This window comes from Triticum urartu, chromosome 4 (assembly GCF_003073215.2).
Source record: "Triticum urartu cultivar G1812 chromosome 4, Tu2.1, whole genome shotgun sequence".
Classification (NCBI taxonomy): Eukaryota; Viridiplantae; Streptophyta; class Magnoliopsida; order Poales; family Poaceae; genus Triticum; species Triticum urartu.
Genome location: NC_053025.1, coordinates 186,170,719 through 186,190,354, shown reverse-complemented (window position 1 = coordinate 186,190,354; position 19,636 = coordinate 186,170,719).

The window sequence follows — 19,636 nt, the reverse complement described above, 5'->3', positions numbered from 1 at the left end:
CGCCGTGGTGGCGCACGTCGTCGTCCCATAGGTCCATGTCGCAGACTCTTCGCGTGAGTTCGTGCTGTGGGTGGCGATGCCTCCGAGCACTTGGATTCGCTTCCCGCAGTTCTTCACCGCTGAGATGCCGCCGAGAGGTCCCCTTGAGCTTTGGCTGCAGCACGTCGACTGCGATGCCTCAGCGACCGGGGAGGAGGTTGAAGCCATCTCCTCCGGGAGGATCTTCATGACTCGTGGCTGGGGCGAGGTCACTCGAGTCTGCCGCGCGGAAGGCGTCCTCGCCATCCACTTCGAGTACGACGGCACCTCCACGCTGTTCTTCAAGGTCTTCGACGAGGAAGGCCGTCGCTTGGAGTGCTGCCCTGAAGGGGGTCACCAGGACGACGCAGCGGCCGGCGCCGGGCCTGCCGCCGGCCTCGCCGGCAGCTCCTCTAGCGACAGCGTTGACTCCTGGTGGTCCAGCGACTCTACGGAGCTCGTCGAGTCTCTGGAGACAAGCGATGACAGCTATTTGCCCCAGAGCTCTCGCCGCGCTCGGAGCAGAGCCGCAGCGTCCGGCCACCGCCATTGATGACCTAGATGGTGTTGGCGCCGGCCTCCGGAGGCCCACCGTTTATGATGGAGTCTGTGCTATTCGGTGCACGTAGATAGAGCTCCTAGGAACTCCTTTCTTTTGTTTCCTGTGAGGAATTACAACGGACCTCGTGGGGGTGTGTAAAGGATCTGTAATGTCTTTTGTTGATATTCCCCTTTTCATGAAAATTTGTGTCAGGACCCCGATTCTAAGTCACATCGATCTAGCCTGTAACACCTCATATCACTTTGCGGCGTCACGCACGGTATTCCCACAGGTGTCTCCTTACCATGGCCTGGGACCATTTGTGCCTTTTGTCTCACATATATGATAGTGTCGCTAGCATCCATATGACAGAGACCCGGGCCAACATGACTAGTCGTGAACCCAAAGTGGCACTAACTTACGGGGACAGGCATACAAAAATCAACATCGAGCATGTCGGTCAGCAGCATGCGAATCCGGGCTATAGCACTGGGCTAACAGGACTCCGGGAACCCGGGCTGTAGCAGGCTAGGCAGGACTCCGGATGTCACCGTGTGACATTTCCCGGAAGGGACAGACACAGGAATGAAGTGAATCACATGCCGGCCAGTCAAGTGTTCCAGAGCAGTAGTGCTGGGCTAGCAGGACCCCGGTGAACCGGGCTGTAGCAGACTACTATGGCTCATGGAAGCACAAGACTACATTTCCCCATAAGAGAGGCTACCAAGGTAAAACAACTAGGTTATTGGATTCCACACATACCAAGCATTTCAATCATACACACTATATGCTCAATATGTGTAAATACAACATGGCATCACAATAAGACTCTACGACTCAAAGTATTTATTCATTAGGCTCCGAGGAGCGAGATATTACAAACATGGGTCTCATGATCCATCATTCAGAGCATACAAATCAAAGCACATGCGGAAGCTTAACATGTCTGGGTACAGACATCTACAAATGAAAAAGGCTGAGAAGCCTGACTAAGTACCAGATCCTGCCGAGGGCACAAGATCGTAGCTGAGGTATCAAGCTAAACGTGGAAGTCCACACGGAACTACTAGCGAGACTGACGTCTCTCTACAAAACATAAAATAGGCAAACGTGAGTACAAATGTACCCAGCAAGACTTACATCAGAACTAACTACATATGCATCGGTATCAACAAAGAGGGGTGGTGGAGTTTAACTGCAGCAAGCCAGCTTTGACTCGGTGGCTATCTTAAACTACGACTGCAAGTAACTCTTTTGAGGTGGCGCACACGAGTCCACATATTCACCATATCAATACACCACTATGGATCTGCTCCCGTCTCCCTACGAGAAGGCCATCCATAGCACTCACGCTTATCTTGCGAGTTTTAGGGTATCCACTTTCTCTTGTCTATGAACTGTATAGGCAACCAAGTAGTCCTTTACCGCGGACACGGCTATTCGAATAGATGATGTTAACCCTGCAGGGGTGTACTTCTTCACAAACGCTCTCACCACTTACCGCCGTTTACACGACATGTACTCGGCAAGCTTCAAGCGGAAGCCCAACGAGGGTGTCGGCCACGGCCTACCTAAACACTCAAGTCTCTAGTCAGGTTTATCGCCTATCTAGGTTCCATCCGCAGGGAGTCCGGCCGAGGTTTCCACATACGGCCCCGTACGATGTGTACAGGGTTCCGAGACACCAAACGGGCGCCCGGCATGCCCCGCCATGTTTTATCTACCGCATCATAGCCCACCCGTAGGGTCAGCGCTACGCACGGCCGCCAACACATATCCTATAAACACCAGAAACTAGTTGCAACTCCTGGACAGAGAACTAGGGTGGTTAAGAAGCCGAGAGTGTCCATTGGTTTCGGGCCCAATGCGTGGTAGTAGCTGGTTCTTAAATCACACATACAGATCTCGGTGCTTAAGGACAGTTCCAATGAAACAACCCACCATGTACTCCTACATGGCCTCTCATCGATACCTTTACCAAATCATGTTCAACACACTTAGCTCACACACAGTAGGACATGTACACAACTTTCCAATTCATCCCCGATGAATCAGACCCGACTCAACTCTAAGCAGTAGCAAGCATGACAAACAAGCATGAATGAGTAGGCACATCAGGGCTCATCTATTTACTGTGGCAATGACAGGTCATGCAGAGGAAAGGGGGTTCAACTACCGCAGCATGTAACAGTTGAATCGTTGTTGTACTAATGCAGTAGAAGGGAGCAGGAGCGAGAGAGTGGGATTGTATCGGAATGAACAAGGGGATTTTTCTTGCCTATCACTTCTGAAGATAATATAGTTCTTCATCGGTGTCATCAATCACGTCGTCGGAAACATCGTCGACTGAGAGGGGACAGTTACCGGCAAACAGAGAAGGACACAATCAATGCAGTGCAACAATATGATGCATGAATGTGACATGCCAATATGCTGTTGATTGGCCTAATGTAACTAGCAACAAGTTAAATGGAGTTGGTTTGAACACTAGGTTCAAATTCAAACTCCATATGTGCTTTCTTAAATGCCATTTAATTGAATTGTCCTAAACAGAGGATATCAGTTTGTCTAACCTGCATGAGAATGCCATAAACAGATTGTTTGGATTTTTCTGATCATTTTTCATATGTAATTTGTTTCATTTGGAGTTACGGTTGATTTTATATGATTTTTAGAAGTTTTGGGTATTTTCTGAAAATAATAAATCATTTCTGATTTATTTCAAAATTCTGGAAAGTAATTACTGCGTCAGCCTGACGTTAGGGTGATGTCAGCAAGTTAACAGGGTTGGTCCGGGTCAAACCTGACCAGTGGGGTCCACTGGTCAGTGACCCAGTGCATCCTAGGGTCAATGACAGGTTGGACCGGTCAACATTGACTTGACCAAAGTCAAAGCTGACACGTGGGGTCCACCCAGATTAGCACTAACCTAAACAGGAAGTTAGACAAAACTAATTGAGCTCGGGGACCCACATGTCATGGACACATGCACTAACTAAAAAAGATTAGCACCTAAGTTAATGGCGCCACGTCAGCTGCCGGCGTTTAACCGCCGGCGACCACAGACTACGGCGGTGCCCGCATCGGGTTTGCTCTATGGGCATCCATTCGATGCGCGGGAGGGCGCATTCGAAAGAGGGGAGCCAGACGCCTCTGTTGGTGGCCATAGTTCGGGCGGGGATGGACGGAGTCGACGGTGGCGAGCTTGGCTGCGGCAGCCGGAGCACGGGGTTGGTCGGGACGAGGCTTGCTGGGGAGCACGGGCTTGGTAGGGGGTGCGGGTGGTGGCGTTGGCTTGCTGGGGAGCTGTTGAGCACGTTGGTGTGCTTTCCCATGAGCTATATCATCTGAAACAACGACGACGACATGGCTGTGCGGCGGCGAGCTCTCGGGTCCGGCGGAAACAGCGGCCAGAGTGGTCAAACGGCATGGGAAGAAGAGGGGAACGGTTCAGCGTCTCACCGCGAGTCCAACAAGCGCGAGGGCGGGGCCGGGGACGCTCTGTTGGCGGCGAATTGAGCAACGGCGGCCGTCAGTGCAGAGGACGAAGATGGCGCCGAGGACGGCATTGCAGGGCTTCCGACATTGCGTAGCTCAGTGAGGAGGTCGAGGGCGACGCGGCAGGCTTCTGGACTCATCGGCAGGGCGAGGGGTGGTCGGTGGCCGTGGTGGGAGCGAACGGCGGTGACGGGCGCGCTCGGGTGTGGCGCGGGAGAGAGCTAAGGAGGGGGAGAAGCAGGGGAGAGATTGAGGGAGGTCCAGGGGGTGCGTGGCGTCGCGAGGGAGGTCCAAGGCGACGAGGGGGAGCGGCAAGCAGGAGGTGGCCGGGGCGCGTGTGCGCGCAGGGCGGCCACACGCCCTCCTGCCTACTAGCAGGAGGTGGAAGACGACAGGGAGGAGCCCCTGGTGGGCTGGGCTGGCTTTGCCCAGCTGGCTGGTACAGTACCCGGCCAGGTGGGCTTTGCCAGGTACGTTCCTTTCTTTTATTTGTTTGTTTTCTATTATTTGCAGTTTGTTTTGATTTGCTTTAAATACCAAATCAATTTATAAGCTTATGAAAATTTGCATGTGGATCAAATGGACAGAACCAAAGTCACAAATGGAGTTTCAGAATTTTTGGACTTATAGTTAATATATAGTAAATATAAATCCAATCAAAATATTTACTGATTTAATTCAAAGTCCCAAAATAAGTGTTTCTGAGATTGCAAAAATATTGGTTTGAATTTTACCTATTGCCAATATTTTTCAGAAATGAACAGGAACATTTTCTTGGGTTTATTTGAAGCAATTTTTAAAGTTGATCATTTTTAGAAATGATTTCTGAGGCTTTCCACTTTCCCCAATTCAACTTTCATAAATTTAAACATTATGCAAGATGATTGATGCAAGGACAAGCCGTGACTAGCAAGGGATGTGACAACTCACCCCCACTAAACAAGAATCTCGTCCCGAGATTCAAGACGTGAGGTAAGGAAAAAGGTGGTCACAAAACTATCACAATCCTCATGATCGATTTGCCCTTATGGTAGCTGTTGATACATTGCATCATATTGATCTTGATGTCCTTGCCTTCGAGATCTTAGTCCAGCACAATGGTGACAGAAAGAATCTCTATAGAAATCAATCTTCTCAAAGATCGAGCAACTCAAGATCAACTCATGGAGTGAGACATAGAAACATCTCTGGAGCTGAGAGGCAAATCATGCTTCAGGAGGGACGGATGAAACAATATGATGAGGGTTTCAAGGTAGCGAGGTAACAATTACCATGATCCCATAACGGGGCACCTTAGAGGAGGTGACTCGTAGGATTATTCCCTTAAGTGGCAAAAGGAATTACTTTTGATATCTAGATCATTGAAACTCTTTATACCAGCCTAAGGAAAATCACCATCGATCGTTTGAGGGAGTTCGGAAGAATGGCATACTCAAACTAGGATGGATGATGTGGACTACCTTGTTGAAGACAACCCTATGGATGATTTTTTTTCTTATCATTGGAAATGGATGGGACCCATGGTAGGACCACTTCTAAAGATGATCCTGAACAACAATTTCTGATAAGGGCAGCCCATGGGAAATTGGCACAAGGCGATGCGAGCTGGGAGCAAAATGCAAATGTCGAGAATGTTCCAACCATCATATCTGCCTGAGATTTAGATCTGGTTGGTGTCAGAATATTCCAAACTCATCGAAACTAGAAAGAAAAGTGAAAGTTTGCAACACAAATCGACGAGATGACGTTGCGAGACTCTTGGGGAATGAACTACGGTAGTAAGCTCCAAGCCATGAGTCGGTTCTGCTACAAGCATGTGAACACGCTATCCTAAACAAGCATGGTCACTTGGTAGTCTTACAACGAAAGACTACCGAGTTCGCGGGGGGGGGGGGGAACCATCAACGAGGATATCGAGGTCCTTGCATAAGTCTAGCTCTTAAGAAGAAACTTCTTCTTGAACAAACCAATCAGTGGCTTGGTGTGCTAGGAACATAGATGGAGTGGAGGTAATTAATCTACCAAACCATAGAATACTTCGCATGTATACATGACTGATTTGGAATGATTCCAAGGGAAACAAAACAAACCTTTGTCAAATTCATGGCGGCAACTTACACCTAATGCACGTGAACTTGGAGAAAGTCACTTCTTTCATCCAAGCATAAGCTTCATGAGCGGAGCACGAAGGCATTGCTTACAAAGTTTTCAACACTAGGTTGATGTTCAACATGAATCATGGGGGAGACAAAATGCTACTGATGGGCTCAACAGCAACTCATCGGAATTTCCATATCAATGGACTTCCACCATCATGTGAACATGGTGATAGCATTGGTCAGACCAAAAGATGTAATGGTGTATGCTCGAGGGATCAAGCACGAGTAAGACAACATTACGGACATCGCCGGTTCTGATTTGACTTCACAATGGCCCATACTCAAGTCAAAGTTTTGACAAGGCAATAGATTCAACAACTAATCACGGGGACCAGTCGATAAAAATATCATCTTTCTTCAACACACACACACACTCAAGGATATCCCTTAGCGATGAACTAAGTCGGATCAGCTTTCATCTTCCAACTCTCCAAGTTGTTGTTTGGCTTAACCAACTAGCTCAGGGGTATCCAACATAGATTCTTGGAGAATGGGTGGTTTGGAGGGAAACCAACATGATCACGAACTCAACATAGCGGTTAGGTGAAAACCTGGTAATACTTCCGAGAAGATAACCGGAACGTCATGAACCACCGATATGTTACTAAGCTCGAGAGCAATCTTGCTTTTCAGGGCAAGACAATATGATCAAATAAGAAAGGATTGACACTATCCTAACTCATTGATCGAAAAGTGCACCGGAAATAAGGACTAGGTAGCACAATAAACCTTAGGGTGATGATTCAATAATCAACACGCTAAGGATAAGATTATTGTCCATTATCTACCAAGCAACAGGGTTGCTAGGAGTATTGATTTCACACATCACAGTTTACTTGTCGGCATTCTGGTTGCAACAACACGGGACCGAGGAATGAATAATGATGCCGAGAAGTATCATTGTATCAAGAGTTCATAGGAGGTTGTGTAATTCCTATGTTATTCCTGACATAAACAGGGTAATACTTCAGGGTAGAATAGAATCAAAAGCTAGATTGGCATTTTGATCTGCGGAATACAACTGCTTTGGCCCAATCCTAGATATGGATGAGGTACTGGAGTTTGTTTCTCCTAGTCATTCTGAAATAGAACGGCTCGACGGACCACAAGAATAATAAGCATCGATAATACGAATGCACAACTACTCCTGACTATCAATTGATGGACGAGGGTTAGAATACAACTAAAGAGGGACAACTCAAAGGAACATATAATTTTCTGAGTTATGGATGCATGGATTAGCATGTCGATCAAAGCTCGACATTTCTTCCGGATAACCCATGTAGAACGGTAGAACTGGCAGATTCACAATATAGAATGGAGAACTCATTAAGAGCACTCTGGTTGTGATATTTTGGTTCAAAGAACTTCTGCCATAAGCGGTTCATAGTATTTGGAAGAAGGAAATACAACAGACCCCGAGGACTAAAGGTTACTAATACCCTAAAGGAACAAGCAAACACTATGAACATGAGGTAAGTAGGGTGAATCTCGGTTTCAAAACCCAGGAATAGAATGCCTACTAACTAAATGGCATCACAGGATGATTTCGAGAATGGTGGCCAGAATCATCACACCGGGAACACAAAACATGGCTAGATTACTAGGTGACTCCCTAAAACACCTAGGGTCATAATAATTGCCCCAACATATATGTCAAGGTAATAAATTACCTCAACGCACCGGTTAGTGTGCTTATTCTGACCAAAAAGGACATCAGGAATGGAAAGAAGGGATTTGCAAATGCATCAGACTATTTAGAAACCTCGGATGACTCGGACAGCATAACGGCTATAATTGCTAAACATGATTTGAGACATCCTGCAAAATGGTGGCATAACCACTGAACATCACAATATCAAAGTTCCGAGATCAACTGTCAACACACAGAAATAGTAGGAATTGAACTAAGAATTGAATCCATCAATCCTATAAGTCTATGGATTAGTAACACGTCATCCTGATAAATAGATGAGAAGGCCTAGTTCTTAAACCCCGTAGAAGAGAAGAGGATGACTCAGATCAGAAGGCCATAAGGTAAAGGAGTAAAAGAGCCTTACGTTCCCTTCCACTATCAATTCCCCTACATAACTAAAGCATTTATAGACACAACTTCGACCGGTTTGGCTTGGCAATCCTACAGGGAGTCAGGCTCTGATACCAAAGCTGACAGGACCCCGATTCTAAGTCACACCGATCTAGCCTGTAACACCTCATATCACTTTGCGGCCTCACGCACGGTATTCCCACGGGTGTCGCCATACCATGGCCCGGGACCGTTTGCGCCTTTTGGCTCACGTATATGATAGTGTCACTAGCATCCATATGACAGAGAACCCGGGCCGACATGACTGGTTGTGAACCCAAAGTGGCACTAACTTACGGGGACAGGCATACATGAATGAACATCGAGCATGTCGGTCAGCAGTGTGCGAATCCAGGCTGTAACACTGGGCCAACAGGACTCCGGGAACCCGGGCTGTAGCAGGCTAGGCAGGACTCCGGGAACCCGGGCTGTAGCAGGCTAGGCAGGACTCCGGATGTCACCGCGTGACATTTCCCCAAAGGGACAGACACAGGAGCGAAGTGAATCACATGCCAGCCAGTCAAGTGTTCCGGAGCAGTAGTGCTGGGCTAGCAGGACTCCGGTGAACCGGGCTGTAGCAGACTACTATGGCTCATGGAAGCACAAGACTACATTTCCCCATAAGAGAGGCTACCAAGGATAAACAACTAGGTTGTCGGATCCCACACATACCAAGCATTTCAATCATACACACAATATGCTCGATATGTGTAAATACAACATGGCATCACAACAAGACTCTACGACTCAAAGTATTTATTCATTAGGCTCCGAGGAGCGAGATATTACAAACATGGGTCTCATGACCCATCATTCAGAGCATACAAATCAAAGCACATGCGGAAGCTTAACATGTCTGGGTACAGACATCTACAAATGAAAGAGGCTGAGAAGCCTGACTATCTACCGAGGTCACAAGATCGTAGCTGAGGTATCAAGCTAAACGTCGAAGTCCACACGGAACTACTAGCGAGACTGACGTCTCTCTACAAAACATAAAATAGGAAAACGTTAGTACAAATGTACCCAACAAGACTTACATCAGAACTAACTACATATGCATCGCTATCAACAAAGGAGGGGGGGGTGGTGGAGTTTAACTGCAGTAAGCCAGCTTTGACTCGGTGGCTATCTTAAACTATGACTGCAAGTAACTCTTTTGAGGTGGCGCACACGAGTCCACATATTCACCATATCAATACACCACTATGGATCCGCTCCCGTCTCCCTACGAGAAGGCCATCCATAGCACTCATGCTTATCTTGCGAGTTTTAGGGTATCCACTTTCACTTGTTTATGAACTGTATAGGCAACCAAGTAGTCCTTTACCGCGGACAAGGCTATTCGAATAGATGATGTTAACCCTGCAGGGGTGTACTTCTTCACACACGCTCTCACCACTCACCGCCATTTACATGACATGTACTCGGCAACCTTCAGGCGGAAGGCCAATGAGGGTGTCGGCCACGGCCTACCTACACACTCAAGTCTCTAGTCCAGGTTTATCGCCTATCCAGGTTCTATCCGCAGGGAGTCCGGCCGAGGTTTCCACATACGGCCCCGGACGACGTGTACAGGGTTCCAAGACACCAAACGGGCGCCCGGCATGCCCAGCCACGGTGTATCTACCGCATCATAGCCCACCGCTAGGGTCAGCGCTACGCACGGCCGCAAACACATATCCTATAAACACCAGAAAGTAGTTGCAACTCCTGGACAGAGAACTAGGGTGGTTAAGAAGCCGAGAGGGTCCATTGGTTTCGGGCCCAATGCATGGTAGTAGCTAGTTCTTAAATCACACATATAGATCTCGGTACTTAAGGACGGTTCCAATGAAACAACCCACCATGTACTCCTACATGGCCTCTCATCGATACCTTTACCAAATCGTGTTCAACACACTTAGGTCACACACAGTAGGACATGTACACAAGTTTCCAATTCATCCCCGATGAATCAGACCTGACTCAACTCTAAGCAGTAGTAGGCATGACAAACAAGCATGAATGAGTAGGCACATCAGGGCTCAAAAAACTCCTACTCATGCTAGTGGGTTTCATCTATTTACTGTGGCAATGACAGGTCAAGCAGAGGAAAGGGGGTTCAAGTACCGCAGCATGTAACAGTTGAATCGTTGTTATACTAATGCAGTAAAAGGGAGCAGGAGCGAGAGAGTGGGATTGTATCGGAATGAACAAGGGGGTTTTGCTTGCCTGGCACTTATGAAGATAATATAGTTCTTCATCAGTGTCATCGATCACGTCATCGAAAACATCATCGACTAAGAGGGGACGGTTACCGGCAAACAGAGAAGGACACAATCAATGCAATGCAACAATATGATGCATGAATGTGACATGTCAATATGCTGTTGATTGGCCTAATGTAACTAGCAACAAGTTAAATGGAGTTGGTTTGAACACTAGGTTCAAATTCAAACTCCATATGTGCTTTCTTAAATGCCATTTAATTTAATTGTCCTAAACAGCGGATATAAGTTTCTCTAACATGCATGAGAATGCCATAAACAGATTCTTTGGATTTTTCTGATCATTTTTCATATATAATTTGCTTCATTTGGAGTTACGGTTGATTTTATATGATTTTTAGAAGTTTTGGGTATTTTCTGAAAAAAAATCATTTCTGATTTATTTCAAAATTCCAGAAAGTAATTACTGCGTCAGCCTGATGCCAGGGTGATGTCAGCAAGTCAACAGGGCTGGTTCGGGTCAAACCTGACCAGTGGGGTCCACTGGTCAGTGACCCAGTGCATCCTAGGTTCAATGACAGGTGGGACCGGTCAACGTTGACTTGACCAAAGTCAAAGCTGACATGTGGGGTCCACCCATATTAGCACTAACCTAAACAGGAAGTTAGACTAAACTAATTGGGCTCGGGGACCCACATGTCACGGAAACATGCACTAACTAAACAAGATTAGCACCTAAGTTAATGGCGCCACGTCAGCTGCCGGCGTTTAACCACCGGCGATCACAGACCGCGGCGGTGCCGCATCGGGTTTGCTCTATGGGCATCCATTCGATGCGCAGGAGGGCGCATTCGAAAGAGGGGAGCCAGACGCCTCTATTGGTGGCCATGGTTCGAGCGAGGGTGGACGGAGTCGGCGGCAACGAGCTTGGCTACGGCGGCCGGAGCACGGGGTTGGTCGGGACGAGGCTGCAGGGCTCGGTAGGGGGTGCGGGTGGTGGCGTTGGCTTGCTGGGGAGCTGCTGAGCATGTTGGTGTGCTTTCCCATGAGCTATAGCGTCTGAAACAACGACGACGACATCGCTGTGCAGCGATGAGCTCTTGGGTCCGGCGGAAACAACGGCTAGAGTGGCCAAACGGCATGGGAAGAAGAGGGGAACGGTTCAGCGGCTCACCGCGAGTCCAACGAGCGTGAGGGCGAGGCCGGGGACGCTTTGTGGGCGGTGAATCGAGCAACGGTGGCTGTCGGTGCAGAGGACGAAGATGGCGTTGAGGACGGCATTGCAGGGCTTCCGACGTTGCGTAGCTCAGCGAGGAGGTCGAGGGTGATGCGGCGGAGCTTCTGGACTCATCGGCAGGGCGAGGGGTGGTCCGTGGACGTGGTGGCAGCGAACGGCTGCGACGGGCGTGCTCGGGTGTGGTGCGGGAGAGAGCAGAGGAGGGGGGAGAAACACAGGACAGAGTGAGGGAGGTCCAGGGGTGCGTGGCGTCACGAGGGAGGTCCAGGGCGACGAGGGGGAGCGGTAAGCACGAGGTGGCCGGGGCGCGTGTGCGCGCACAGCGGCCACAGGGCCTCCTGCCTACTGGCAGGAGGTGGAAGACGACATGGAGGAACCCCTAGTGGGCTGGGCTCGCTTTGCCCAGCTGGCTGCTACATTACCCGGCCAGGTGGGCTTTGCCAGGTAAGTTCCTTTCTTTTCTTTTTTTGTTTTCTATTATTTGCAGTTTGTTTTGATTTGATTTAAATACCAAATCAATTTATAAGCTTCTGAAAATTTGCATGAGGATCAAATGGACAGAACCAAAGTCACACATGGAGTTTCAGAATTTCTGGACTTATAGTCAATATATAGTAAATATAAATCCAATCCAAATATTTGCTGATTTAATTCAAAGTCCCAAAATAAGTATTTCTGAGATTCCAAAAATATTGGTTTGAATTTTACCTATTGCCAATATTTTCAGAAATGAACAGGAACATTTTCTTGGGTTTATTTGAATCAATTTTTAATGTTGATCATTTTTAGAAATGATTTTTGAGGCTTTCCACTTTGCCCAATTCAACTTTCATAAATTTAAACATGATGCAAGATGATTGATGCAAGGACAAGAAGTGACTATGTAGGGAGCGCATGTCTTGTTTGCGAGCGCATGTCCTGTTGAGGCTCGGTCTCCCCTTTCCAATCCCGCGACAGCTTAGTGCTCTACGCTGACAGGTCCCGGTCCCCAGGTAGGCTGTAGCCGTCGCTGGAATGTCTGGTCACGATGTCGTGGTCAAGGCCAGGAGGTGAGCGGCACGAGGTCCAGTAAGAGCTCCTGAGGCGCGATGCTCAAGAGGCCCCTTTAGCGCGCAAGCAGCTTCCTGAGGATGAGAAAGGGAGGCGACGTTGCTGTAGCAGGGAAGCGAGAGGCGAGGGTCTTATGCTGTAGTGCTGGGTTGATTCAGGCGCGAGACTTATCTTGGCCTTCCGGAGTTGGTTCCTCGTGTAGTGCCCAATTTGGGTGTCGTCCACTATTGGGTAGCTAGGTTGGGCCCTTGAGAGCCTCTTCCTCTTCTCCATGCTCTCCTGTCAGCTCTGCATCCTCAGGTCCCGGCCCTCGAGCGAGCTCAACCGACGCTGGTATGCCAGGTCGCGATGCCATGGTCAACACCAGGGGGTGAGGGATGGAGGGCAGTGAGAGTTCTTGAGTCTAGATGCTTAGGAGCCCCCCCCCCTTTTAACGCGCAAGTGAAATGCATGGGAGAAGAGAGAGAGAGAGTCCATGGTACCACCCGCTGTAGTCCTCAGGAAGTTCCTACAGGTTAGCGCTGGGAAGGGCACAACTCGCCATGATGATTGCTGGTCCGTCACTGGCACATGGGAGGGGACTCCGTACTGTAGAGAGCCCCCGGGGTGTGTACAGCCCCGCCCTGACACATGGCTTGCACGGTAGGGCTAGACGAGGTGTGTCTGGGCACTCGTGAGCCAACGCAGGACTCACGAGGCCCTACCTCAAGGCGGGTTGCGCCTGGTCTTGGTTCTTGATGGCTATGGTGTTCCTGCGAGATGGTTAGACAACCTGTGCCGAATGAATTTCCTGAGGCTATCGCACGAGAAGGCCAAGCACCAAGGACCCCCGGAGGTGACGTGAACGGGGCCGGCCCGCCACACAGAGCTCAGCTGTTGGCTTTATCAACGCTGTAGGGACGGGCCAGAGCACAGACGCCGTGCCTAGCTTTCTTATGCGAAGGATCCTGAAGAAATACGATCGGCGCGCGGCTCCCATGGTGGGTGACAATCGAGCAGGTGATATCCATAGATAGATTACGCATGAAAAGCAACTAGCTTAGGTAAATGCAAGAACGATACATGCCACTGGGTCAGACCCTAGCGGCCTGGTGATGATGCAGCCCGAGGGGCACCCCCAGCAGGGTGGACTAAATATGCAAACGGATACATGCCACAGGGACTGACCCACACGGCCTGGGAATGATGCAGCCCAGGGGGCGCTCCCAGTTGAATGAACTTGGAAAGGTGTCACCTGGTTTGGTTGTCGAAGGAGTGTTGGGGTAGCTGAAGACGCGTAGCGAAGAAGCCGCTCCTCACAAGCCATCGAAATCCTGAGCCTCGGCACGCTCTAGAGTCTGGGGTGGCCTCCTGAGGACCGCCTCCATCTCTTCCAGGATTGCATGATGCCAGGCCTCTTGACCTGCCAAGGTGCGCCGCAGGTTGCGCTGGAAGGCGGCTGCTACGCTCGGCAAGCCAAACAGCATGCGAACGTAGCTGTGAGGTGGACCCTCACACTGTCCAGCACGTGAAGGCTAGAAGCGCTCCTAAGATGCGTCCTTGTTAAGCCATGGGATGTCGATGACGATGTGCAGCTCACCACCCTCGCCTGGGTGGGGAGCCGCGCCATGTGGGCGGAGGTCCTCGCGTATTGCTCTTGCTTCCTGAAGCTCTTGAGATGCCTTGGTGATGAACTCATGAGCGCCGGGTGCTCCTCGCCAAGTGTCCTCCCGAGGGAAGCATGCCGTGAAGCACGCCTCCACGTGGTGCCCGAGCGCCTCCCTCGTGATGTTGGCCAGGTCCGAGGCCCTCCAGAAGAGAGCCCCCGAGCCCTGCCCAAAGTGGGCGCCAGGCGCGCCTCCCTATGCCAGGGGGAGGCGCCCTAGGGGCTAGCGTAGATCCTGAAGTGGCGCCGCTGGAGGTGCCGCTCCCCTGAGGCCCAGTGCGGAATAGCTGCTTCTTTTTCTTGGGGTTGGCCTCAGGAGGTACTGCACACCCATGCTGTCAGGGTCTTCGATTGCTGCAGCTTGGATGGCACGCTTGAGGGAGCACACCGCGTCTCTTTCTTCGCAAGGGACTGTGATGATCCCGCCGCTTCCCGACATCTTGAGGACATTGTAGCCATGGTGGGTGACTGCCATGAATTTGGCCAGCGCTGGGTACCCGAGGATGGCGTTGTACGACAGGCGGATGTGGGCGATATCGAAGTCGACAAGATCGGTGTGGTAGTTTTCACGCTGACCGAAGGTGACAGGGAGGCAAACTTGCTCTATCGAGGTGGTGGACCCGTCTGTCACTCCTGAGAAAGGCTTGCTAGGCTGGAGCTGATCGTATAGCACATGAAGGCTATCAAACGTCTCGACGGACAGGACACTGAGCCCTGCGCTGCCATCGATGAGGGTCTTGGTGACTTGGACATTGCTGATGACGAGTGAACAGAGAATTAGGAGGATGCCAGCGGTTGCCGCGCATTTGAGCTGGTCCGCCGAGCTAAAGGTGATGGCGTACTTGGACCACCTGAGCGGACGCGTAGCCTCGATCTTGGGAAGAGCTGCATTCACTTCGCGAGAGAACTACTTGAAGATGTGCTGGGAGGCTGGAGCCCGAGCGCCAACAAAGATGCAGGCGATGGCGTGCAGCTCCTGGAAGCCCCCAGCCCCTTCGTCCTATTGATAGTCACCATTCCTCCATGGCGGCGGCAGTGGAGGGAGACCAGGGTTATGTAACGCCCCGTGACCGATGTGCCAGGTGTCCTCCAGTTATTCGCTGTTGTTGCCTTGTCATTGCTTGCGTGTCATGCATTGCATATCATGTCATCATGTGCATTTCATTTGCATACATGTTCGTCTCATGCATCCGAGCATTTTCCCCATTGTCCGTTTTGCAATCCGGCGCTCCTATGTCACCCGGTGTCCCTTTCTACCTCTTTTCATGTGCGGGCATTAAACATTTTCAGATTGGACCGAGACTTGTCATGCGGCCTTGGTTTACTACAGGTAGACCGCCTGTCAAGTTTCGTGCCATTTGGACTTCGTTTGATACTCCAACGGTTAACCGAGGAACCGAAAAGGTCTCGTGTGTGTTGCAGCCTAACACCACTCCAAAGTGGGCCAAAACCCACCAAAACCCCCTCCATCATCTCAGTCGTTCGATCACGATCATGTGGCCGGAAACCGCACCTCATTTGGACTCTCCTAGCTCCCTCTACCTATATATTTGTGCTCTACTCCAAAATTTCCGCGCAGTCTAACCCTAGCGTCTTCCTCGTCGCGCCACCGGACATGTCTGCGCCGCACCGGACATGTCCGCCGCTGCCGGCCACCTCGCTCCGGCCAACCAGGGGCCGACACATCAGCCACAACCGCCTCCCACGACAACCCCGCCGTGCCACGTGTCCCGCGCCACCTCGCCGGCCTCTCCGCAGCCGCGCAGCCCGCGCGAGACCCGCGGAGCCTAGATCGGGGCCTGCCGGAGCCCATCTGGGCCTAGGGCAACCGCCGCTCGATCCGGAGCTCCTCCGCTCGCCTAGCTCCTTGCGCTCCTCGTCGCGAGCTACACCTCGCCGCTGTGCTCGCCGTCGGCCACCGCCCCGCCGCCCGTTCGCCGGCGCCGCCTTCACTGGAGCTCCGCCAGCCACCGGTGGTCGTCACCCTCACCGAGAACGGGCCCATTTGACCCGATCTTTCCGCCCACGTCGACAGCCGCGCGGGTAACGTCCTCCTCCGGCCGGATCCGCCCAGAGCTCCCTCGACGGTGACCTCCCTCTTCGTCTCCGGCAACCGTGCAACCCTTCTCCGGCGATCCTCGTCTCCCACGCCGCCGTTGACTTTTGCCTCGAGGTGGTGAAATTTCTTCTAAGTCCCCAGTTTGCAGATATTTTTTAGGCTTTTTCATCGCATCGTATCTCTGCATCCATAGCTCAGATTCGTGCGTGTATCATATCAAAATGTTCGCCTCGACGAGGACATCATTTCATCTCATTGCATCATTTTCATTTGAGCTCATCTTGATGCCCGAAATGCTGTTGGAAGAGGGCTATGTAATGAATTTGTCAGATCTGTTTCATCAAATGGCCTTTTATCATTTTGCCATGATTAATGTGTGCATGCTATGATCCTGAGCTCTACATGTGTTTTGTAGAATACCATGTTATCTTTACAGGGGTGTATGCCATGTATTTTTGTGATGTTTGTGGTGACTAGCACACGCATGCAAAGTAGCTTACTCAATGATGCTGATTTCAGGGGCTTAGAATTTCACCAAGTCCTTGCCCTGTCCTTATTTTTATGCCATATGTTCATGTTGTTTCCTAGTGATCCGTGCCTCTTTTGAGGATGATTAGTAAGGATGTTTTGTTAATATTGTTGTGCTCTATCCATCCATGTACTTGTTCGAATTTATGGAGCAACCTAGATTGAGTCAATCGAGCTCTACTTTTGCTATAAAATAATCCTGGCAGATTGTTGACATGTTTAGCGATTTTGCCGAGGATGTTGTTATTGATCCGGGCATGCTATGTTATTGTTCTTGCCATGTCTAGCTTCTATGCCATGTATTCTTGATGGTTGTATGCTTAGTTTGTAATGCCATGCTCTTTAGTGAGTGCATCGAGCTCGTAAACATGCCTACTCGTTGACTGATTTGCATGCTCCAGTTTTTCACTGTCTGAATCTGTTTATGTTTTTGCCATGTTCACATGCTTGGAATTGTATTTTACGATCCCTTTTGACTCAAGATCACAAAGGGACTTTTGTTAAGTGCTTTGAGTAGCTTCATTCCATGCCTTGCTTTTCCATGTTAAGTTCCTGTAGCTTGTAGTTTTCATGCTCTAAAGGTTGCTTCCTGATGATAAATTCCAGACATGTGTTAAGTCTGAAACCTATTATCATTTGCACTTTTGCCATGCTTGTTTGAACCTGTTATTGATTGAATTAGCCGTATCTCAGTGTTCATATTTTGTCAAGTATCATGAGTGGATCCCTGCCATGTTTTTTGTTGTCATGTTTGGGTGCTGTAGCATATTTATCATGATGCATTTAGATGGCTACTTGCTGTTTATCGTAGACTGGTGCCATAATTGTTTTGCTTGCCATTTCCAAACCGTGCATCTGATTCCGGTGATCTTTATATCGATTTCGACCGAAATCAACTTACCTTTCTAGTGGCACTATTGGATTTCTAAGTTGAGGCCAGGTTCAATCATTACTTTTCAAATCATGCATATGGATCCCATACCGCATCTCGCATATCATACCATGTTCGTGTGTTGGTTGTTTACTATGTTGTGTGCTTCTTTCCGGTGTTGCTTCTTCGGGTTGGTTCCATTAACGTCACGTTTGTGAGGACCCGTTCAACTAGGTCCATTTTTCTTCTTCATGGACTCGTTCTTCTTCCTTGCGGGATTTCAGGCAAGATTACCATACCCTCGAAATCACTTCTATCTTTGCTTGCTAGATGCTCGCTCTTTTGCTATGCCTATGCTGCGATACCTACAACTTGCTTATCATACCTCCCATATTGTTAAACCAAGCCTCTAACCCACCTTGTCCTAGCAAACTGTTGTTTGGCTATGTTACCGCTTTGCTCAGCCCCTCTTATAGCGTTGTTAGTTGCAGGTGAAGATTGGAGTTTGTTCCATGTTGGAACATGGATATTTTGTTGGGATATCACAATATCTCTTATTTAGTTAATGCATCTATATACTTGGTAAAGGGTGGAAGGCTCGGCCTTATGCCTGGTGTTTTGTTCCACTCTTGCCGCCCTAGTTTCTGTCATATCGGTGTTATGTTTCCGGATTTTGCGTTCCTTACACGGCTGGGTTATAATGGGAACCCTTGACAGTTCGCCTTGAATAAAACTCCTCCAGCAAGTCCCAACCTTTGTTTTACCATTCGCCACCTAGCCTTTTTCCCTTGGGTTAGGCCAACCCAAGGGTCATCTTTATTTTAACCCCCCCGGGCTAGTGCTTCTCTAAGTGTTTGTCCAACTGAGCGATGTCCGGAGCTACTAGGGGTAACTCTGGGCTGGCCCACCCGACGTCTTGCTCATTCGGTGTGCCCTGAGAACGAGATATGTGCAGCTCCTATCGGGATTTGTCGGCACATCTGGGTGGCTTTGCTGGACTTGTTTTACCATTGTCGAGGATGTCTTGTAACCGGGATGCCGAGTCTGATCGGATTGTCTTGGGTGAAGGAATATCCTTCGTTGACCGTGAGAGGTTGTGATGGGCTAAGTTGGGACACCCCTGCAGGGATTGAACTTTCGAAAGCCATGCCCGCGGTTATGGGCAGATGGGAATTTGTTAATGTCCAGTTGTAGAAAACCTAAACTTGACCTTAATTAAGATACATCAACCGCGTGTGTAACCGTGATGGTCTCTTCTCGGCGGAACACGGAGTTGGAGTTATGCTTAAAGTAGGTTGTTCTAGAGTCACTTCTTGATCATAATTTCTCGACCGTGCTTTGCCTTCTCTTCTCGCTCTCATTTGCGTATGTTAGCCACCATATATGCTAGTCGCTTGATGCGGCTCCACCTCATACCTTTTACCCTTCCTATAAGCTTAAATAGTCTTGATCGCGAGGGTGTGAGATTGCTGGGTCCCCGTGACTCACAGATACTTCCAAAACCAGTTTGCAGGTGACGTTGATACCGTGCAGGTGACACAACCAAGCTCAAGGAGGAGCTCGATTAAGTTCATGTTCGTTATGTTGTTCTGTTTCCAGTTGATAAGTAGTGAGGCCCAGTTGGGACGATCGGGGATCTGTGTAGCATTTGGGGTAGTCTTCTTTTATTTTGGTTCCGTAGTCGGACCTTGATTGTATTTGGATGATGTAATGCTTTATTCATGTAATTGTGTG